Raw genomic sequence first — 23600 nt, 5'->3', positions numbered from 1 at the left:
TGATTATTGTCCTTAATGTACTATGCTATCTCTCATCTCTTTTGCTATCCCTTGATTATCTCATATTGGTACAGTATCTTACTTTGTTATCTAATATATTGGATATATTTGTATTTGCTTATTTGAAATTGGATAGGGAAGGGGGGAAATAAGATGAGGGGTGGGGGTGAGGGGGAGGGAAATGGGGACCAAGACATGAGAAAGGGTATCAATGTATGTGAATGCACCTTCTATCTGGCAAATATCATGTAACCCTTCTATTAATTACAATAAAAATATATGAAAAAAGAGAAAGAAACAGCTATCATTGTAATGTTTCTGGCTTTCTAACTGATGTTGTTCAGACTTAGAGCCTAAACCTTTCTTCTTCTGTTGAAGACATTTGCAATCAAGGGAACAGCAATAACTCATAAGTAATCGATTTGGAACAACCCCAGCAATGCTACCAAAAGAATGTAACATTTTAAACATGCGATTGAAAATGTTATTAATTGGGAGGGCTGGAAAGGTCAGCAACCTACTTTCTGCTCTCCAGAATTTACTTGCTCTAAAAGCTATTGAGTCTTCATTCTTTTCTCCACTCTCTTAAAATTGTAAATATTCTGTGAGTTAAGTTCAATAGTTCGAATTGGCTATGCGAGTGAAAGGAAGTGAGCATATAAAACTAGAAATGTTTATCAACAATCAGAGTGTCTCCTTTTCACAGCTCTTGATATTTGTCATTTTATGAGCAATCGGTCCTTTGACACCACGTGAGACCACAGCATGAACTGTCACTATTGAAAATCAATAAATATAGTCAAGTCCAGTTTCCTGGGAAAAATCAAATATTTTGAGTTTGACTTCCTGTGTATCCCTAAACACATTTCACTGATGAATTCCTACTCTGTCATTTTCCTTTGTTAAAGTTTTTTTTTTTAAGCTAGGCTATGAAAAGTTGTTGTTCAGTATTGAAACTCAGAAAGTAGTCAAGTCCCTTTGAAGTTTTAGGCAGCATCTGCTTCGATGTCCAAAGTGTAGAAAATTACGATCTCCATCACATGGGTGTCAATATCAAGTGCCTGCCACCCAGAAGTTGCAGGTGCAACAATATAGTGGGCTTATTCGTGTGTGTGTGTGTGTGTGTGTGTGAGTGTGTGTGTGTGTGTGTGTGTGAGAGAGAGAGAGAGAGAGAGAGAGAGAGAGAGAGAGAGAGAGAGAGAGAGACAGACAGACAGACAGACAGACAGACAGATAGAGAGACAGAGACAGAGACACAGAGACACAGAGAGAGAGAGAGAGAAACATACTTGTGTAAAATAGTCACCAGATCTCATTAAATGCTGATTTCAAAGGTCAATTGCAAACACACCCACAGTAAGCTAAAATTGCTCTTCAAGTTTACTTTTCCTAGACACTTGTGAAAGCCATTTAGTGTTAAATAAGTAATGATTTATAGAGTTTTGTGGGAATATCAGAACTGGGTAAAGTACAAATGAACTTTTGTGATGCAGTTTATTGATAGTAGAAAATTAAATTCTAGAAGCTTACAATCAAGGTTTTAAAAGCTAGAGTATGATAAAACTAATGAGAGGGCTAGGGATTGGCTCAATCTTTTTCTGTATCACTGTGTCGTTGGCAGGAAGAGGGATGGGACATGGGTTTACGAATGAGAACCTTCTGTCTTTAGACACCTTATCTACGATGCACTTTCTATAGCTTTCAGTTTTGTCTTCTCTGGAGATGAGTGAGAACCTAGAAATACCAGAAATACTGCTAGTGCAGAAGCTTTCATTTTCCTCAAAATTTCTCATTTGTAACTCATTTGTGACGGAAAGCTTTTCAAACAAAATTAGATCTTATCAATGCATTACTTTCTCCTCCCCATACACATTTTATTTTGTTTATGAAAAAACTTCCTGAACCAAGGAATCATAATCTTTCATTTTATTTTATTTTATTGTGGATCATGGGGCTTGAACTCGGCCTGACCACTGTCCCTGAAGTCCATCCTTAAGTCAAGCCCCACTTCCCCTTTTCCTAGAGGTTAATTGAAGATAAGAGTTTCACATCCTTTGGTGCCCAGACCATGGCACTTGGCTCATAATCTTTCTTAAAAATAGAATAAACCTCTGCTCCTGATAGCCCATTCATATTGTTCTTTATTTCTCCCACTGAGGACAAGTATACATATAGACAAACAAAAAGACATTGAAAGGCAGAGAGCTGCACACTAGTTTGAGACTTCGGGATCTAAAGGATGACATGGTGATGAGTTTCCTGGAGGTTTTCTTTTGTGTTTTATATATCTCAGATATGGAGGTAAAGAAGCTGGCTGTCCAGAAATGCTAACCAGCTCAAACAGTAACAAAGACAACAACAATAAACCTTCTTTCTTCAACCAGATGATAAAAAAGGGATAGTCCAAATTAGACAGAAAACTTGGAAATGAACTATCCTACTTCAGGCAAACACTAGAGAGAAATTGTGGCACCACCCCATTTATGGCCACAAAGCTACTAGATGTCTGTCACCATTATTAACTGTTCCTGCCAGAGTATTTGGAAAACCTGAACAGAGAACCAGTACTGACTGCTACCATTAGGATATATCACTGCCATAAGCTGTCAATAGGATGCTTTGGGGATCCAATGGTTTAATCTTTGCAATATTAATGTGCTATTCCTGCTCCACATAAAAAAGACACCAATGAGAACTAACAAGAACATAGTGGGGCTTTTGTTGTTGTTATTGTTGCCAGTCCTGGGCTTGAGCTCAGGGCCTGAGTACTGTCCTTGGACTTTCTCAAGGCTAGAGCTCTACCACTTGAGCCTCAGCACCACTTCTGGCTTTTTTCTATGTATGCGATACCAAGGAATCGAACTTGGCTTTTCGTGCATGCTAGGTAAACACTCTACCACTAGGCCAAATTCCCGGCCTGAAACAGTGTTTTTAAGTACTGTGCATTGATAAAGAAGCTTCACCTTCTACCCATGAAACACCAAGGAAATAACACATTTCTCACATAAGGGTGCATCTGTGTATGGAAGTCAAAACCACTAGTGATTAGTAATAACAAAGAGATTTTCATTCAGGTATGATTGGTAGTCTAATGGAAGAAAAAGGACTCTACCTTAATCTGGCAAAGATAGGCACTGCCATCTTTTTCCTTCCTAGAATAATCTCAGAAACACGACGATAACAAGGTTTAATTCAAATCCAGAGACTCCTGACATAATACCTTAAGTGCCCAGGTTTCAATGTGGATTTACTCATCACAACCACAAACCAGGAAGATTTCAAACTGAACAGGAAAGAAAGAAAATCTATAGATATCTATCCCAAGATGAAAGATATTTGAATGACCTCAAAATGATTTTAAAATAGCTATTACAAAGATACTTTAAAAATGGGCATAAAGTGAATGATTATAAATGTGCATAAATAAAATACAGATGCCTTCACCAAATAAATAGAAGATACATGCAATAAATGCATCTTTTATCTGCCAAATATAACTGTAACCCTTCTATTAATTACAATTAAAAAAGAAATAAGAAGATACATGCAATAATAGTGAGAGATTTATCTACTTCAATAATAAACAAAATCTACAGAAGACCAAAAAAGAATAAATGGCTTGCATAGCAAAACAGACCAGATAGATCTAATGCACACAGAACATTTAATCAAATTGTGTCACAACAAACACTGTTTTCACATTCACATGGATCATCCTAACAAATCTGAAAAGACTGAAACTATATTAAATATCTTTTCTAATCACAGTAAAATGAGATTAGAAACCAATTGAAAACAAACGAGAAATGCCACAATTACTTATGAATTAAGCAATATAATATATATAATATAATTTTTTAAAATGTCAGGAAGAATAGAATCAAATTCAGCATACCAAACTTCACTGACTACAGAAAAATATACCTCAAAGGTAACTGATAGCAATAAAAGCCAACATCTAAAAAGAAGAAAGAGGTTAAAAACATTCATTTTACACCTCAAGCTGTTAGAAAGAGAATTAAAAAAAAAATTAGTCGCACAGAAATGGAGGACAAAGGATGACTAAATGCAGCAGTGGTAATTGTGTGAAAAATGTACTGTACAACTTGTGGGTGGAGATGGGAGGGGAAAAACTGGGAAAGAGAAGAGGGAAGGGGTGACACTGTTCAAAATGAAATGTACTCATTACCTGATTTATGTAAGTGTTACCTCTCTGTACATCACCTTCATAATACCAACCATAAAATAGAATACAAACCTAATCCCATGGTTAGTAGATAAAAGGAAGCTCTGATAGGGTGTTGCATGCCTTTAAGCCCAACTGCTTAGGAGGCAGAGATTGGTAAGATTGAGGTTTGCTGATTGGAAGGTCTTGTTATCGTTTTTCCCCTAAGCTGGCCTCAAACTTGGAAAACAAAACAAACAAACAAACAAACCAAAGAACCAAACTCAGCAAACAAGACATGCATACCTGCAATCTAAACTACACAAATAGTTGGAGAAAGAACTAAGATGAGGGGCTTTGTCACCAAGGATATCTACCCTAAATAATTGCTGAGCCCAATATCTTTTAGTGTTTGAAAATTTCTAGTAATAGTTTCACAGTTTCAGAACTTACATTAAGATTGCTTTTTAACCTGTGTTGAATTGAATTTTGTGTAGGATGAGAAAGAGACAGTTTCAGTCTTCTCTATATGTAACCAGATTTTTGAGCACCCTTTATGGAAGGTATATTATCTCCAATGTATGGTTTTGGTTTCATGAAATGGACCCTAGGATGTGTGTGGATTCTTTGTCAAAAATCAGTTGGCTTTAGCTTTGTGGGTTTGTTTCTAGAAGCTTCTGCTCCATTAGTCTTTGTGATTGTTTTTGTGCTGTAGTATACATTGAGTTCTGGTCCTGTGACATCTCTACCATTGTTCTTTTTTGTTCTGGCTTATTTTTGCTCTTTGTTTTAATGAGTCCATATGAGTTCAAGGAAATTACAATTTTCTTTTATTGTGTGTCCTTGTTTGGGTTTTGCATGATTATAATGCTGGCTTCCTAGAATGAGTGAATGTTCCTTTCATTTATGTTTCGTGGAAATGTTTGAGGAGTACTATTATCAGTTATTCTTTAAATGTCTACTAGAATTCAGCAGGGAATCTCACTGGTCTACTGCTCTTTTTTGATGGGACTATTATTGCTTCAGTCTCTGCTCGCTTAGATCAGTATAAGTAGTTTAGATCTCTTGGCTTAATTTCAGTTGGCCAACTGCATTTAGAAATGTATCCATTTCATGTAGATTTATTAAAATAAAAAAATTGAAAATATTTCCTAATGATCTCTTGATTTAACTAGTATTTGTTGTGATAGTCTCTGTTCCTTTCTTTTTTTTCCTAATTTATGCCATTTCCCTCCTTCTTTTGGTCAGAAGTTAGCAATCTTCTTTAGGTTTTTAAATAAGTGCCTCTGAGTTTCAGTTATTTGAAAAACATTTTTCTAGTGTCCATTTCATTTCTTCTCTAGTATTTATTATTTCTTTATACTTCACTAGTTTTGTGTTTGTTTTATTATTTTTCTAGGAGCTTACAGTATGTTTGCAATATTCTCTGTTTTACTGGTGTAGCTAGGCACTGAAAGCTATAAACTTTTCATATCCGTATTACCTTTCTTTCTTTTTTTCTTTAAATCATGGAGGTCCTGATAAATTGTATTTTCATTTTCATTGGATTCTGGGAATTGTTTTATTGTCCTCTTACTTTTCAATGACCTGTTGATTGTTCAACAAAGTGATTTATAGCCTACATGTGTTTTAATAATTTCTGTAGTTATTTTTGTTATTAAATTGCTACTTTTATTAAATCGTCAGCTGATAGAATATAAGGAGCTATTTAAATTTTCTTGAGACCCTGCTTTGTGTCAGTAAATATATTCTATGTTGGAGAAAGCTGTCTAGGGTGCTTAGTAAATGTACACTGTGCTGCTGATAGATGAAATCTATCCGTTTTGTTGTTTTGTTTTATTTTGACAGAGGAGTCTGGATGACCCATTTATTGGTGAGAGTGAGGTTTTGAAATCTCCTACTCTGATTTTGATGAAGTCTCTTTGTTGTTGAAATTCCAATAGCATGTGTTTAATTAAATCAAGTGTGCCATTATTTGGTACATATATGTTAGTAACTATTATCTCCTCTTGATGGATTTTTTTCCCTTAACATACAGTAAGCTTTCGACTAATTTTAGTTTGACATCTGTTTTACCAAATAGGAACATAGCTATTCCAGACTATTTGTAGCATGTATTTGTTTAAAATAAAATCTCTTCCTAGTGAGGCACTGAGGATCATGGTTCAAAGCCATCTCAGGGCACTAAAGTCTGTGAAACTCTTATCTGCAATTAACCACCAAAAAACAGGACCTGGCACTGTGGCTCAAATGCTCAAACGGTAGAGTGGTAGCCTTAAGCTGAAGGGCTCAGAGACTGTGCCCAGGTCCAGACTTCAAGCCTCATGACCAACAAAAAAAAAAATTTTTTTTCCTGACTTTCACCGTAAGTTAATGTTTATCTTTTCTTTATTTATTTTGCCAGTCCTGGGGCTTGAACTCAGGGCCTGGACACTATCCTTGAGCTTTCTCAAGGCTAGCACTCTACCACTTGAGCCACAGCATCACTTCCACCTTTTTCTGTGTATGTGGTAACCATGGAATCTAACCCAGGACTTTGTGCATGCTAGGCGAGTCCTCTACTGCTGGGCCAAACTCCTGGCCCTAGTCTTTATCTTTACAAGTGAAATTTATTTCTTGTAGGCCAAAAAGAAAATTGTTAATCATTAGGTCATCTTTTAATTAAGATGCACACATTTTATATTTTTGGATTGGAAAATTGAAGCAGTTAACATTTGTGTCAAAATGGCAGTATTTTCTATCCTTTTGTTGTTTTGTGAGGTTTTCTTCTTTCTTAAATTCTCATTACTCATCTAGTGGGACTCATTCCTACATTTTCCTGGTAAAATTTATCTTCTTCTGTATATAGAATTCCCTTAAGTATCTTCTGTTATTTTGGTTTAGTGATCATTGAATGCCTTTACTTTTGTTTATCACAGAATATTTTTGTTTCTCCTTAAATTATAAAGGGTATCTAGCCTTTAATATATCATTCCATGTCTATTTATTGTTTCTCTTGTAAAATTTGTTCTTATGGATTGTCTTATGTTGGTGACTTTTCCCTTCTCTTTGACAACTTTTTTTAATTACAAAAAATATTTTTGTGGTTCATGGGGTTTAAACTCGGCCTGGACACTGTCCCTGAGCTCTTCAGTTCAAGGCTACTGCCCAACCCTTGAGCCAAGCCCTGCTTCCCATCTTCTAGAGGATAATTGGAGATAAGAGTCTAAGGTCCTTTTGTGCCCAGGCTGGCTTTGAACCTTGATCCTCAGATCTCAGCCTCCTGAGTAGCTAGGATTACAGGCATGAGCCACCACACTTGGCTCTTTGACAACCTTTGGTATTCTTTTCCTCCCTTCCTCCTTTCTTCCCTCCCTCCGTCCCTTCTCTCCCTCCCTCCTTCTCCTCTCTCTCCCTCCTTCCTCCCCACTCCTTCCTTTCCTCCTTCCTTTCTTGTTGCTTAAACTCAGAGCCTCATGTTCTTATGAGGCTGTTCTTGCTCCCAACGAGTCCTCTTACCCTCATGCCACACCTCAGTCTTCAGTATATTTTTGTTCTTTATAGTTGTTTCTTTTTTGATGGTACTAGATTTGAGCTCAGGAGCTCACGTTGGGTAATCTGGTACTCTACTATTTGAGCCAAATCACCTACCCTTTTTGCTCTAATTCTTTTTATGGGTAGGGTCTTATTTTTGCCCAGGTCAGCCTGGGATGTGACCCTCCTATTTATATTTCCCACATAGCCATGAATGGAGTCATGTGATTGGTTACTATAGCATGTGGTGAACTTTTTGCCTTAAATTAGTCTTCAACCATGATTCTCTAATCACAGCCTCCTAAGTAGCTAGGATTGTAGGCATATGCCATCAAACTGGCCTTAGTTTAACAACAATATATCTTGAGGTGCTTGTATCTTGTGGTGTTTGTTGCCTATTTGGTTCTTGAAAGCATCCTGAATTTGGATGGACATAGCTTTCTCAAGACTGGAGAAGTTTTCAGCTATTATTTTATTGAATATGTTTGTTATATTATACTGTTAATATTATGTTTATTGAATATGAAAGTTGTAGGGCTGATGTCGCCATGATCTTGGATTTTCTGTTTCTGTTTTCTGAAGTATTTTTATTGTGTTTTTTGTTGCTGTTTTCATTGCCACTCTTGTTTGTCTCCATCTGACTGATCTAATACCTATACTTTTTCTTCAGTCCCTGATACGTAATTTTCAAATTGTTTCCTACTGTTAGTAAGCTTTTCAACTAAGGTTTCAGTTAAGTTACTGAGCTTTTCCATTCCAAGGCTTCAATTTGAAACCTTGTATTGTCTTCCTTATTTCATTCAACTATTCCTGTAAATTCTCTGAGTTCATGTAGCTCTTACCTTTTGTACTACTGGAATTTTTTAAGTGTTTATACATGTTCACTTCAACTGTGATTATTCTTATCATTGTTCTTTTGAGTACCTAGGAATTTGTTCTGCTTCCTTATTTACCAATCCTTTGTTGTGGAACGACTGACTGTGAGGATTCATGCCTGGTATTTTCATATTACTTGAGTTTCTTTGCCTTGGATTTAACCATTTGACGCAAGCCATTAGTTATAACCCTTAATTGCCTTTCAGTGGATCTTGTCTCCAGGTTGGGGCTGTTTCTCACCACTAAACTGTGGTCTGATTTAGAAATGTTGCTTTTACCCAAAGTACTGACACCCAGCCGTGAGGCAAGTGCTAGAGTATTAATGTAGCGAAAGCCTTAATGCCATTTCTTCTTTAGCCTCAGGTTATGGAATTCCCTCCAGATCAAAGAAGGTCAGGCTGCTGATGGCCACCCTGATGATCGGGACAGCTAGTTGAGTTTCCAATGCCTTGAACTTCTCCACAGGACCATGTCATGTCCTACCTTCTCCCTCTCCTGGTGACCATTTCTTACCTGCCCTCAACTCAGCACAGAATGAGTGCTCTACAGAACCTCAGTGTCAAAACAATAGATGTCTCAAGACATATCCTGCCATCTTGCTACTGCCCTTCACCTTTTGTGAAGAGAGAGTAATACTAGAATATCTTTTCCCCCCCAAAGTAAGCCTTCTACAGTTACTTTCTCATAAACACCAGCATTGGGCTCAATGCTTACTTCTAGATCTTACACCAAAAATTGACAATCTTTTGTTTTCTTGTGTTTTGCCTTCAGATTTCCTTTTTTCTTTTTTGCCAGTCCTATCTTGAGCTCAGGGCTTGAGCACTGTCCGTGGGCTTCCTTAAGATTAGAGCTCTACCACTTGAGCCACAGCACCATTTCTGGCTTTTTATATGTATGTGGTACTGAGGAATGGAACCCTGGTCTTTGTGCATGCTAGGCAAGCACCTACCACTAGGCCAAACTCTGGGCTGCATTTTCAGCTTTCTCTTCCCTACTTGTGATGCTGGTATGAAACTGACTGGTTATTTTCTCTGACTCTTTCACTCTTCTGTGCTTTTCTGCCATGCTACTGCCTCTCTTGTGGTTCCAGGACTCATCTTCTTTTTGTTTTTTTTTCAGAGTACATTCTCTTCTGTGTGATCTTAGTCTTGTCATTCATGGAGTCAAAAGTGGAGTTGGTTATTTTCTGTACTTTCTTTTTCTACTTGAGTTTCTAAATTATGCTTGATAAAGGAAGCAAGTTCTCATATGCAATCTGGTTCTAAATATATGGAGAAAGAAATTATATGGCTGTTGTAAAAAGTTAAAGTGAAAGGAAACTGCATTTACTTCAAGCAATAGATTGTCTCAGCATCAGTTTTGCTATGCTATAAATTAGGTACTTACAATATGAGAATGTATGATCAACTGGAAAGACATCAATGAAACAGAACGGAATTTTACAATCTTTTTGACAACTCAGAGGAAGGAAGGTGCTACGGGTTGAATGCTTCCTTTAAAAATCATGTTGAAATTTCAGTGAAGAGTTTTAGTCCTTTTTCCTCTCTTATACAATCTCTTGCCATGTATTCCCTTCACCATGTTTTGATACTGCCACAGGTTCTCACTGATGCGGCCCTGTGAGACTAAATTTCTGGTCCTCTAAAATTCATTTTTAAAATTTTTTGTATTTATAGTGAGAGAGATTTCATCTCTGGCCATATTTGTATATAGAAAAAGTTACCAAATTTGTGTTCTTCTGGGAAAGTACTACAAAAAAGATTAAGCAATTGACAAAATAGGGAGGAGGAAAGTTGGGGAGAATGGGAGAAAATGAAGGAAGGGGTAATGTTATCCAAGAAGAAATATACTCATTCCCGTACTTATGTAACTGAAACCTCTTCCATCACTTTTCCAATAAAATTTCAAAATAAATAAATAAATATAAATTAAACAAAGAAATTAAAAGAGGGGCCGGGAGTTTGGCCTAGTGGTAGAGTGCTTGCCTAGCATGCATGAAGACCTGGGTTCGATTCCTCAGTACCACATACATAGAAAAAAAAGCTGGAAGTGGTGCTGAGGTTTAAGTGGTAGAGCTCTAGCCTTGAGAAAGTCCAAGGACAGTGCTCAGGCCCTGAGCTCAAGCCCAGGACTAGCAAAAAAAAAAAGAAAAAGAAAAAGAAATTAAAAGAGAAAGTGAAAAATATTGAAGTGAAAATCCAGGGGCCGGGAGTTTGGCCTAGTGGTAGAGGTAGAGTGCTTGATTAGCATACACCAAGACCTGGGTTTGTTTCCTTGGTACTACATACATAGAAAAAAGCCAGAAGTGGTGCTGTGGCTCAAGTAGTAGAGCGCTAACCTTGAGAAAACCCAATGACAGTGTTCAGGCCCTGAGCTCAAGGCCCAGGACTGGCAATAAATAAATAAATAAATAAAATTAAAAAAATAAAAAGAAGTGAAAATCCAAGAGATTATGCATAAAATGAAATCTAAAATGTAGTACTGATGCATTACACAATAATGATATTAAAATGTAAATGATCAAAACATATCAGCTGAAAGACAGGTATTTTACACAGGTAAATTAGTTTCTTCCAGAAACTGATTGGATTAAATGAGAACAATGTTGAAAGCACAAAGTTGTAGAAAGAATTTTCATGGAAACATGAAAAGAATGAAAGAGTGATTTTGTTATCAACCTATATACATAATGACTCTTACCAATCCTTGAGAGGTAGAACACATAATAATTAGGTATCAGTGTATGGAGAAAATAATCATAAATGCATAGGTAGCAAACCACAGAACTATGAACTCTATGAAGGCAGGCTTATAAAACTGAAAGGAGAAAGGCAAATTCACACTGATGCTTGGAATTTTAACATTTTTTCCTCAACTAATTGAGAGAACAACTAGACAAAATATTAGTGAAATAGGAGAATTTAGCCACACAATTTCACAGTAATAGCTACAAATATGTATAGAACCTTGCATTCCATTCATAAGAACATAATAGGTCATACAGACAATATCATAAAAGGCCATAAAGCAAATCACAAAAAAGAAAAATCTTACAGGGTATGTTTTATGACAGTAGAATCAACCTAGAAATTGATAACAGAGAAGAAAGACTGTCACACATCTGGAAACTGAACAACACACTCTTAAATAACTCACAGTTAAGAGAAAATTTTAAAGGAAAATCAAAATACACATTGAACAGACTTGAAAACAAATTGAACAAATTTGAAAACAAGCATATGTACACAGCATGTCAAGATAGCTAGTATATGGCTCAAGCAGTGCTGAGAAAGAAATGAATAAGACAACGTGCTTCTATTAAAAGAGCGAGATGCTCAAAAGAAACTAAGACATTTATTAAAAAATAACCAGATATTAATTTAGATGTATCTAAAACACACACAATCTTACTATAAGAAGGACAAAAAGAAGTTTTGGGGGGGCAGGGAGTTTGGTCTAGTGGTAGAGTGCTTGCTTAGCATGCACAAAGACTCAGGTTCAATTCCTCGGTATCACATACAGAAAAAGCCAGAAATGGTGCTGTGGCTCAAGTGGCAGAGTGCTAGTCTTGAGGAAAAATCCCAAGTACAGTGTCCAGGCCCTGAGTTCAAGCCCCAGGACTGGCAAGCAAGAAAAAAAAAGATCAGGGGGCGGGGGAGAAGATTTTGGGCCTCACTTGGGCCTGCTGGTGTCTCCCTACCTTTAACTTTGTGTCAGATTCCTGATCAACTACATGCAAAAACATGATACATCATTGAATCTCTGTACAGTCAGGTCAGATGGGTTCTAAATTTCCTAACTTCCCGTGTTCCCCAAAGGCTGAAAATACCAAGATAAGATCACCTCCAGTATTTTTATTTATTTATTTATTTATTTATTTATTTATTTATTTATTTATTTATTTATTTATTTATTGCCAGTCCTGGGCTTGAGCTCAGGGCTTGAGCACTGTCCTTGGGTTTTCTCAAGGCCTGAGCTCTACCACTTGAGCCCTAGCACCACTTCTGGCTTTTTTCTATGTATGTGTACCGAGGAATTGAACCGGGACCTTCATGCATGCTAGGCAAGCAATCTACCACTAGGCCAAACTCCTGGACCCTACTTCCAGTATTTTTAAGGTTGCAGAAGCAGTGTGTGCTGTGGGGAGATCACTTCACAATGGGAACCAAGGCTGCTGCCCAAGGGAGAACATTCAGCTCAGCCTGCTGATGGCCTGGACAGAATTATTGCATGGCAAGCATCAAATTGCCCCTCAAGCCAGGATGTGTCAGAAGAGCCTTGTAGAAACAGATGCATGATAAAGACCGGTCAGACCACAGTTGCATCAGGATCAATTTGACAACATCCTTATTGTGATTTTTTTCCCTTACATAATCCTGAAGGACTCAGCTGCCACAGGAGATAGGGCTCAGGACATTGTTCACCATTTTTCTTCCTTGTGTAGCCATTGTGAATAAATCAACTACCAGTACTCAGATTTCTGACTGGACAGACAAGGCAGTAAATACAGGCAGTCATGTCAGCTGGGTCCCAATGTAGAGATGCTGGCCTAGAACTCTGCTAATACTATCTAGTTATTCTATTTGAGAGACATTTAAAAACTGTCTGTTGCTGCTTTATCTTACAACCACTGATTTGCATATTTAAATGACCATGAAACAAAAGGATATTGCTAACTGACAAACAAGTCCAAGGATTAAACCAACATGAAAGCATCCACAATGCATCAGCCGTAGAATAACAATGACTGTAGGTTACGCTACCGAATTTTATTGAGGATACGCTTCTCATCATTTTCAAATTCCATTGGCATTTTTTTCTCAACATGTATTTTTGTGGTTTAGCTCTTTACTTCCTGAAAAAAAATTGAAGATTGATTTAATCTTAATCAGGTTAGTTATTGTGAAGGTTTTGAGATTACTAAAATTTCCATCAGTCACATTGAAATAAACCAGTTATGGTGGCTCTCACCTCTGATTCCAACTATTTGGGGGGGGGGGGAAGGTAAGAAAGATCATGGTTTGAAGTCAACCTGAGCAAACATATTAAGTAAGACCATCTCAACAATGACAGTGACAAAAAACCCTGGGGTTGGTAAAGCAAGTCTGTCATCCCAATTACAGGGAAGGAGCAGGCTGGGAATTTGGCCTAGTGGTAGAATGCTTGCCTAGCATACATCAAGACCCAGATTTGATTCCTCGGTCCCACATACATAGAAAAAGCCAGAAGTGTTGTGGTGGCTCAAGTGGTAGAGCTCTAGCCTTGAGAAAGCCCAAGGACAGTTCTCTGGCCCTGAGTTCAAGCCCCAGGATTGGCAAAAAGAAAAAAAAATAATAAAATAAAATAAAGCAAAAAGTTGGGCATGAGCCTAGGAAATGTAAGGCCTAAATTTAAATTGTTGTACTGTAAACATGAAGTAAATAATCCAAAAAAATCAAAATTAAGCAATGACAGATTGATAAAAGATCTGTATATAAAGATATGCTAAGAAGCCAATACCTGCATCTTGATTCTAATTTTCAGTGAAAAAGGGAAAACCATTATTTAGTTAAAGTGCTTCCTATGGTTTAGGTTGACTTTGTGGAGATGAATATAGCAAACTCCTTGTGTATTACAAACTTACTGCTGGTGTTTCCTCACATACCCACTGTGTCTTTCAGCTAAGCAAATTCTTAAAAATGAGGATTTCTTTTCCTATTGTGAAAGGGGCAATAAGTGGAGGAATGTCCAACACAGGCCATATAAATCTAGAGCCTCCAGATAATTAACTCATTGATTAATCCATTCATCATTGGGTTAATGTATCAGGGACTAACCCATTGATTACATGAATCCCATAATTTCAGAGTGGAACATAAAGTCATTACAGAAATGCTTTAGAATTTATGGTGGCATTTTGCAAACAAACATGCAAGTGTTATTACTCTTTTTTTTTTTTTTTTTTTTGCCAGCCCTGGGGCTTGAACTCAGGGTCTGGGCATTGTCCTCGATCTTTCTCAAGGCTAGCACTCTATCAATCACTTGAGCAATAGTACCACTCCCAACTTTTTCTGTATATGTGGTACCAGGGATTCGAACCCAGGGCATCGTGCTTGCTAGGCAAACTATCTACCACTAGGTCACAATCCCAGCCCCAGCATTATAACTATTTAGATGTTCCGGTAGTGACCAGTACAGAACTACGATTATATAGAGCTGTATGTGAAAAAAAAAAATCACAGGAAACTTCTATATCACTTGGAAAGACTAAGAGGGCTTTAGAACCACCCAGGGATGCTTCCCAAATAAAGGACCCACCACCATAAATTCTGAAGAATTAGACCTGGGTTTAAACACATCTGTATTTTCCAAAGCAGGCAGGGAGGCCACCCTTTCACCACCATGATTTCTTTTCACCTTTGATTCTACAAAGCCACCTGGCTTTTCAGAACAATGATGCTACTTCCTAAATTGCTTAATTAGAAGTCTGACAGATTTACTGTGGACAAACAACAGGTGCGCTTTCAGAAGATGGGTCAGAAACAAATCCAAATAGGTCTCAGTGTTTCCTTTCAGGATATGATGACCAGGCTGGGTTTTTTTTTTTTAATTGTCACATTGATCTGGTTTGATTTTAAAACACTGGGGGGAAAAAAAAAGATTTCTTTGACACAGTGACCACTTCTATAATGCGGGAAAATATAATTCCTTTGAGAAGCATCCCAGTGACTTGCTTTCATCTTCTAGCTTAGGTTAACATACTAATCAGGAAATGACTAATGCCTGCAGTCCCACTTCTTAATGGTGTTTGCTGAAGGGATAGAGGCATTGCTAGCCCTCTGATCCGTATGAATGGTAATTCCACTAATTGGATCTTGATCTAACACCTCTCTAGAAGAAAGGTTAGGAAGTTCCCTTTCACAGAATTGATGCGAGGTTTTCTTCCCAAGAATCTCCACCCCCAGCATTTGAAGGTAGGTTTCTTAACCTGAAAACTTGTAATAGAATCTGGATTTACTTGTTCTTCTAAAGATACAAAATCAAGTAGGTTAATATATGGGTCAAGGGAAAAGTAATGGATTCTTGGGAAATTTTACATTCCTAGTTTCTTCTAAAATCACTGAGATTCCTTTCATTTGATATTCCTGATGGGTACTTGATGGTTTTTTTGGGAGGGAGGGGGAGGGGGTGTGGTTTGCATATTGCTACTCTAAGAAAAATGAGCATAAATCATGACAGAAAGATTTGCTTATATTTTCCTCTCGTACCTACTTTTTAGACATTTAAACAGATACTGTGGTTTCTAACTGGTTAGGAAAATTCACCAATTGTGTTCTTCTGAAAAGGTGTGTTGGAGGCAATTTTTAATCTTTTCATGAGCAGACTGAGACAAGTACCCCAGGCCTATGAAAGCACAAGGAACATGTTTTGAGTAATTGCTGTGGGGATACAGTCTCATGTTTCCCATGTTATCAAAAGGAAAGTTTAATAACTATATCCTTTAACAAGAAATATTAGATATTGAAGATGTCTTTTTAGGGCTCTAAAGAGAGGGAAAATTCATTAAACTTTTTATCAGGAAGATGATTATCATGTTAGTTTAAGTGAAGGTTCATGCTTCTTTTCTTTTTTTCTTTTTCTGCTTGTCCTGGGGCTTGAACTCAGGGCCTAGGTACTGTCCTTGAGCTTTCTGAAAGCTAGTGCTCTATCACTTGAGCCACAGCACCACTTCTGACTTTTTCCCTGTATGTGGTACCAGGGCTTTGTGCTTGCTAGGAGAACACTTTACCACTAGGCCAAACTCCCAGCCCCCGTGTTTCCTTTTAGTTTATAATTTTTATCACATACTGACAATCATTTAAACATTTGTATCTGTGGTCAAAACAAACAAACACTTAAAATCCCATCTTCTAGTAAAATGTGTGGCATGAAACTGTAACTTCTATCAATAAAATTTATTTAAAGTACTTATCTCATTTCAACAATCAAGATTATTTTATCTTTTTTTTTTTTTTGCTGCGAGACTGTGTGCTGACACTTTGCTTAAGGCTGTTTTGGGTGATGAATTGAAAAAAAGCATTTCATGGATTTTTCAGGCGGGCTTTGAACTTTGATCTTTAGATCTCAGCCTCTTGAGTAGCTAGGATTACAGACATAAGCCATCAGCACTAAGCTAAGATTATTCTTAATTAAATCTAGAAAAAATTTCAAAATCTTCTTTCCAATCATTACATTTAAGTCCATAAAAATGTCCAGTGATTTTTTTTTTGATTGCATGGCTTCCCCTTTTCCCACCACAGATTAATACTTTTAACTTTTTTTTTTTTGTCTTGGGGCTTGAACTCTGGGCCTGGACATTGTCCCTGAGCTCTTCAACTCAAGGCTACCACTTTACCCTTTGAGCCACAGTGCCACTTCCATTTTTCTGATGATTAGTTGGAGATAAGTGTTTCATAGACTTTAGTGCCTTGGCTGGCTTTGACCTGGGATCCTCAAATCTCAGCCTCCTTAGTAGCTAGGATTTCAGGTAAGAGCCACCACACCCGGCTACTTTTGACTTTTGATGACTTGTCTTGTAAAGTACAAACTCTGTGACAGAAGTTGTTGGCATTTAAACTGCAGGTAGAAAGTTGATCCTGTTATCTGAGTCTGAGGATTATTCATGATAAAAGATATCTTTGAGGATAGGTAAAATAACTTCTGAAATGGGCATGAATCTGGAGAAAATTCTGAAACTTTAGTCAATAATATGAGAGAAAAGTTCTCATGGAATTAACTGTCAAAGGGAAAGCTCCAAAATACCTGGCTTCTCTTTGTTTGAAAATGAACGGCTGTTCATAGAACAAATGATGTCACCTGATGTGAACCACGCTCACAAACTCAGAGAGTGAACATTTTTCTCTCCTATGCAGTGAGACCAGAGGAGGATATTCTTAGAGAGGAACACAAAGGCCAAATGCCTATGCACATGTGATCATGTAAAGTAATATTGATCAAAATGAATTCCAGGAAATGGAAACAAGGTTTGTTTTTTCTTTTTCTGGTTTTGTGGCTGTTTTGTTTTGTTTTCTTTTTGTCTTGCTTACTTATCTGTCTTTGGGAATAAGGGTGGAACAGAAACGGAGGGACAAAGGGTAAACAAATGCAGCAGTGACACTCGATAGACCATGCTGAAAATGAACTGCACAACTTGTGAGTAGGGACAGGAGAGAAAAACTGGGAGAAAGTGAGGGAAAGGGTGACCTTGTTCAAAAAGAAAGGTACTCATTACCTGACTTGTGTAACTGTAACCCATCATCTTCATAATAACAATAATAGATTGTAGAAAATGGTGGTGCATGATGAGGCACATCCATTATCCCAACACTTGAAAGGCTGAGATGGGATGGCAAGTTCAAGACCGGATTGAGATACTTTCTGTAGTTCAAGAGATACTTTCTGAGGGCAGGGTGGCAATCCTAGTTACTGCCTGTAATCCTAGCTATTCAGGAGGCTGCGATTTCAGTTCAAAGCCAGCCTGGGCACAAAAGACCAAGAGACTCTTATCTCCAATTAGCCATTAGAAAACCGGAAGTGGTGTTGTGGTTCAAGGGGTAGGGCGGTAGCCTCAAGATAAAGAGCTCAAGGGCAGTGCCCAGGCCCAAAGGTCAAGCCCCATTACCCCCTTCCCCCCCCACACACAAAAGATACTTTCTGAATTATTTCTAGAGCCATCAGAGGTCAGCCTTTACATTAACATGAGAAGTTTAGTAATCTAGTTTTATATGTGATGCTGAAAATCTTGCTTTCTTTTTCTTTCTTCCTCCCTCCCTCCCTCCCTCCCTCCCTCCCCCCCCCCCTCTCTCTCTCTCTTTCTTTCTTTCCAGTCCTGAGGCTTGAACTCAGGGCCTGAGCATTGTCCTTGGGCTTTCTCAAGGCTTGAGCCACAGCATCACTTCTGCCTTTTTCTATATATGTGGTACTGAAGGAATTGAATCCTGGTCTTTGTGCATGCTAGGCAAGCACTCTGCCACTAGGCCAAACTCCCAGTTTCCTTTCAACATTCATACCACCCCTCCCAAACCACTCCTTCCCTAATGTCATTTTTGTCATTTCACAAAGCAGTTTATGTATACAGTGTACCTTGATACACATCATCTCTTCAACAGTCTCACTTTTCCTCAACTCACTATCCCTTCCGTTATTTCTCTTAAATTGTGGTCTATACAATGAATTCCTGACTGCATTCGACCTCTTCCCCCACTTCATTCTTCTACCTCTCTCCCTTTGCGCCCCTCCGCCCCACTTCCTTCTTGCAAGTACTCATTTCCTGGTATTTATGGCACTTTAACTTAGTGTTTCTACAAAATATAATATGTGAGATCTCCATGGAGCCTATTATACTTCAGTTAATTCCTCTGTAACTGTTTGCATACCACCCGGTGTGTTTACTTACAGATTTAGGCACATGCTAGCTACCACAAATGAAGGAATCCATGCATTGTTTTGATCCCCATTTAGTCTATAGCATCTGAATCACAGAGGATGTGTTAATTCTCACATCCATATCCAAAACAAAATAGTGACCCAAGATCTGTCATGCTCTCTGACTGTTACTGTCATTCAAAGTAATAAGCAGCAGTTTGACATGGGTGATGGGAAACATGAAAAGAATCTAAAATGGAGGATAAGATCACAAGGTCTATTGCACTCAATCTTCCCAACCTCCCAGTGTGGTTCACCAACAACACAGACTCTCTAAAGACAGATTTTGAGTAATCACTCCACCCACCCGAAGGATTAACAGTAGGCTTCAGGGGAGTTTACAATGAGTTAACAAATAGTTCCTAAAACAATAGATCTTTAACTTATCTACCCAGGCTGGGATACCAGGCCCAAGACTTTAAATGAACTCAGTAAACCTCTTTAAATCAAGCCCTCCTAGTTAAATTTACATAACTCAGAACCCCTCCCATCCCCACCCACCCCCACTGCCTAGAATAATGATTCTGCATGTGGGCAGACCCTGAGACTGATTTCATTATCCCAGGTCTTACATTTCAATAAAACGTTTGTGTGGAGGATAATCATTGCCAGTCTCACCCTGAGCATGAGTGCTTTGGGCTTATTGAAAGTACATTGGTTTACTAATAAACTTCCCTATCACTTTCACTTTGATATGTGCCAGGCCTGAATCCTTTTCTAGTTCCACCCAAAGACAGCAGTAGATAGATAGCTTTGCTGACTTTCTTGTAACACAAAGAATGACTGTTACCAGAAGTCCAATCTAGTCAACTCCCATTTTTAGAGTGTAAGGGACTTGGAGCAGTTTTGACAAGATCTTTCACCAAGGGTAGGGTATGCACTGGATTCTGTGGGGAAGTTAAAGATAGATGGTTTTAGAAACTCTACATTGACTGACATGGCATCTTCGAGATATGGTTCCAGCTAACCATTTTTAGCCTCAAATATCAGTACTATTATTCAGACTTGAGTATTTGGAAGACTTTCCTTATTTTTTATTTAATTGAAAGAAGTAAAAATGTTCCTTCAATGGAAGCAACTGTAGAAATATTTGCTGCTAATTAGCATACTGAGCATTCAAGAAAGAAATTTAAGAGTTTTGGAAGAGTATTTGTCACCATGGATGTGACCACTTTTAATGTTTGAAGACACACTGGATGAGATTGGTGGTAATAGTAGTGATTATTAGATTTTCAGATCTTAAAAATAACATATAAGGGGCCTGGAGTTTGGCCTAGTAGTAGAGTGCTTGCTTAGCATGCATGAAGACTCTGGTTCGATTCCTCAATACCACATACATACAAAGAAAAAAGCTGGAAGTGTTCCTGTGGCTCAAGTGGTAGAGCATTAGCATTGAGGAAAGCTCAAAGATAGTGCTGAGGCCCTGAGTTCAAGCCCCAGAACTAGCCAAAAAGAAATTATATAACATTTAGAAAATCCCTGTAACTCGGTATACTGATGTTTTGCAAATGACAGCACAATCACCTACCTCCATCCTTGCATCTGATGAGAGAAGAATTCAGACAAGAAGCAAAACATAGTGAAAGTAATCATAATGTCAGTCAGGGAAGAAATGTACTTTCAGCAGACGAAAGCATGTCATCTCTGTGGTGAGAGTGGCAATGATTTTATCCCAGGCACAAGTGTTTACTGATGTCTCCAGATCATGGGTCACTGCCTACAGGAACCATGATTTAGGAGCCATTCATTGACCACTATAGGATGCAATGAAGCCTTCATTAATTCTTAGGCAGGTGAGATCCTCAAAAAACACTCTGATTGGGAAATTTAATTACAAATCAACCTGCAATCTCATCCTACATTTTCAGGTTTCCTTTGCATCCCTCCATCACTTATAATTATTACCTATCAGCTAACCTATGATATTACAAATTCACAAATGATTGTTTGAAAGACTTGGCTTATTATTAGAGACAAGTCTAGTTCAGTTGTCCAAGATAGTCTCCAGAAAACATGATTATGTTGCCGCCTTAGAATACCTAGCTTGGCCTAGTGGTAGAGTGCTTCCCTAGCATGCATGAAGACATGGGCTCGATTCCTTGGTACCACATACATAGAAAAAGCCAGAAATAGTGCTGTGCCTCAAATGGTAGAGCTCTAGCCTTGAGAAAGTCCAAGGACAGTGCTTAGGCCCGAGTTCAAGCCCCAGGACTGGCAAAAGAAAAGAAAAAACCTAGGAATGTAGACATAGAGCAACTCACCCAGCAAAAGATGCACTCAAAATGTCAGATCAACGTTTTTACTATTAGCACACACTAGCTACACAAGGGAAGATTACTTTATGACAGTTCTGTGCTTGCATACCTTGTATTCCTATCAAATATCCCCTTATCTCAGCTCCTTTCTTGACACAAATTCAAAATATTTCATTGTCCCAGCTTCATAACTGTCAGCTTTTTTTTTTTTTTTGTGGGTCATGGGGCTTAAACTTGGCCTGGGTACTGTCCCTGAGCTCTTCAACTCAAGGCTACCACTCTACTCTTGAGCTAAGCCCCACTTCCCTTTTTCTAGAGGTTAAGTGGAGATAGAGTCTCAGGTCCTTTTGTGCCTGGGCTGGCTTTAAATCTTGACCCTCAGATCTCAGCCTCCTGAGTAGCTAGGATTACAGGCGTGAGCCACCACGCCCAAGGGCCAACAATCTGTTTTGACAATATCAACTCTCTTCCACCTTTCTTAGTGCAACTTCCTCTCCCCATTTTGATAGTAGTACCTACTCCCCAACAATACTCCTCTCTCCTCTCTCTCTCTTTCCCTTCCTCCAACCTTCTCTGAGGGTCTTTATGTTATTTTCACAGTTGCAGTGTACCTCTAAATTTTTATCTTTCTTTTCCTCTTTCACTTCTAGGGAGTCTTTTGTTTAGACTCATGCTCTATGTTTATAAAATTATGTGTGTGAGTGTGTTCATATTCACGAATAGACATTTTAGTAGACCAACCCATTTTTATGCAATAGGCTGCTCAAAGATCATTCACATTGTTTCAGATTCAACACTGCCTCTTGCCAACTTTTTAAAGGCCAATGCTGAGGCCCTGAGTTCAAGCCCCAGCCCTGGAGAAAGAAAGAAAGAAAGAAAGAAAGAAAGAGAGAGAGAGAGAGAGAGAGAGAGAGAGAGAGAGAGAGAGAGAGAGAGAGAAGGAAGGAAGGAGGGAAGGCAGGCAGGCAGGCAGGCAGGCAGGCTAAAAGGCCAACATTTTTTTCCACCAAAGCAACAATTGAATGACAAGTGAATACAACTCTTTTCCATATAACTAGACAGCCAAACTTCGTTTGATTCACACACACACAAAAAGAAAAGCAGCTTTACTTTCCTGAAAATGTTTTCCCTTCACTCTCCACTAGAAAAATGAAGGCTCAAAAACAAACAAACAAGAAAAAATGTCTTAAAAAAAGGAAGAAAGTAAATGAAGGCCCAAAGCAATGATCTATGCTCCTAGGATTCCAAACTATAAACATCCAAGATGGGATTTCAATTGAAATTCTCCCTTATTTCAGAGCCCTATATCCTGAAGAAGCTGCATCCTTCAGCTATAAATTGTGCTAGCCACATCGCTTGCCAGAAGAGGGAAAAGCAGAGGGATCTGGCTATATAATAAACTTTTATATACTCCCATAGCCAGAGGACATGTTACTTTTGCTTTGTAGGTTATGAATTACAAGGAGAGAAGAAACCAATGTGTTTTTCTTTAATAAAGACACCCGGTTTCCCTAAATGTTCACAATTGCTTGAATTACCAGCAATAGATGGAGTCTACCGCTGCTCTGCCACAGCCTTACTATGTTCATATGGAAGTTTAGTGTTGGCACCTTAAGTGTCCCGCTGGGATCAAGTTCACGTGCACGGTGTGTGCCAGGATGGAAGTCAGACCACATATTAAAAAAAAAAATCACAGTTGATCACTTGACAGCTACCAAAACCTTGGACAATCAGGAAGCTCAAGTCTGCTGAAGTAAGATGAAATTGTACTGGGAGATGGAAGCCAGTCTCTTCACAGTTGAACCACCCCAGGCAGAGTTCAAACAAAAGCTGAGGGCAAGCAGGTTTGTTGGGGGAAATGAGTCAGGGTCTGCCCTGAGCGATGTGAAATCATCTGGTCAAGGTAATGCTTCCCCGAGGTGAAAGTGCTGTGTGTGTGTGTTTGGGGGGGGGGGGGGAAGGTTGGAGTGGAGGAAAGGTTGATCAGAGAGCAAAAGGCCCAGCGGGGATGGGGTGCTGAGGCTCCCGGATCCCTGACGCTTGTCTCCCTGGGCAACACCACACCGGGTCTGCTGCCTAGAATGCCAGTGGATGTCACTTTTCTCTTTCTGTTTCTGTCTGACTCCTTTATCATTGCCTCTAGTAAGTTCCGATAGGGACCTTAGCCCAGTTATCAAGAGCTGGTTGAATTCTGAAGAGCACACCCCCGAGGGCCCCAGGGAGTGAAAGAAAAAAAAAGGAGATAGGAACGGAAAAGGAAAGTGATATTTTATCTACCAATGCATTAGATAAAATAATAGCAGATTCTCGGAAGAGCAAGTTAATTGGTAAACTCACTTTCATTTTTT

Source organism: Megascapheus bottae, chromosome 9, assembly GCF_031878675.1.
Source record: "Megascapheus bottae isolate mThoBot1 chromosome 9, mThoBot2.hap1, whole genome shotgun sequence".
Lineage (NCBI taxonomy): Eukaryota > Metazoa > Chordata > Mammalia > Rodentia > Geomyidae > Megascapheus > Megascapheus bottae.
Note: the sequence above shows the minus strand (reverse complement) of the source record.